Genomic DNA, 1,144 nt, shown 5'->3' with positions numbered 1-1,144 from the left:
AAAACCTATACTTTTCTATTTAAAAAAAGACATGTTATGTTAATGTGCTTCATGTCATGTGTTTCACATCATTTAAAAAGGATTTTTAGCTCCTTTATAAATGAGGAGGTTTACTGTGTAGGGAATACTGGCTGGGCTTATAATTGAATGCAGAGGAAGCGATAAAAGTATGCACTGGTTTCCTACAGCTAGTAACCAAAACAATAAGTGTAAATTTTGACTCTGTTTAAGAGAAAAATATGAGATTGGATGGAATGAGCTTCTCCAGATCAATGGGGAATGAGATCTTATTTATCTCTTCTAGGTTTAAAAACTTCCGTGATGTAAAAATAGGAAAACAGGAGGGGAAAAAGGCTAGTGTTTATGAAGCTCTTAACCTGGCACAGTACATATACTCAGTAAAGGTTAGTTATTACTACTACTGAACAACACCACACTGTGGCCTCGTGTAAAGGAATAAAAATTAAGCTCCACAGAAGCCGAAGGCCAAGGCATGAGGGTAATATCAAACTGAGGACCGATCGTCTCGGAGGGCGCTGGTTTCAGCTAGCGGACACAAGAGCAGCAGCTAAAACCTAGACAGGTAATTATTCCAGTTATAAATTATAACGTATATCAGCACCTCCCACCCCAAATCACACTGCACACTGGCAGTCCTCCTTCCCCCTGCTGGGTGGGGAAGTTGTCATGAGGGGGGACACGCAACGGCGGATCTAACTGAAGTGCATGACACCATCGACGATGGCTCCTGCAAACTGCAATCCTTTTTATTTTCTGGGAGAAAACAAAGGGTCATTTATTCAACAAATATTTATTTAGTGCCTAATGTGTGAATGGTGTTACATCAGGTGCTTGGGATGTAAAAATGAATAGTACATGGCCCCTATCTTCAAGGAGCTCATAATCTAATCACGATGGTGAAAAATGACAATGGTAAAAGTAAAAACAAAAGAAAACACACCAGCAGATATTTGTGTGCTTACTGCTGAGGCACCGTACTAGTATATCAACTCAATCTTCTACCAGCCAGAGGCAGAAACTATCGTCCCCACTTTGCAGCTAAAAAAACTGAGGCCAAGTTACCTTAATCTTTCTTGATTCTTAGGTCCCTCATCTTTAAAATAGGCACAGCAATATTTAACTC

The 1,144-nt window shown here is 39.9% G+C and overlaps 1 protein-coding gene across 19 annotated transcripts in view; it reads right to left on the bottom strand.

The window, feature by feature from the left end:
• MYCBP2 (MYC binding protein 2) overlaps positions 1 to 1,144 on the bottom strand; it is a 253,185-nt gene that overhangs the window by 2,628 nt on the left and 249,413 nt on the right. The window lies entirely within an intron of this gene.

Source organism: Ursus arctos, unplaced genomic scaffold (assembly GCF_023065955.2).
Source record: "Ursus arctos isolate Adak ecotype North America unplaced genomic scaffold, UrsArc2.0 scaffold_10, whole genome shotgun sequence".
Lineage (NCBI taxonomy): Eukaryota > Metazoa > Chordata > Mammalia > Carnivora > Ursidae > Ursus > Ursus arctos.
The sequence above is the reverse complement of the archived record's forward strand: the minus strand, read 5'-3'. Positions and strand labels throughout refer to the sequence as shown.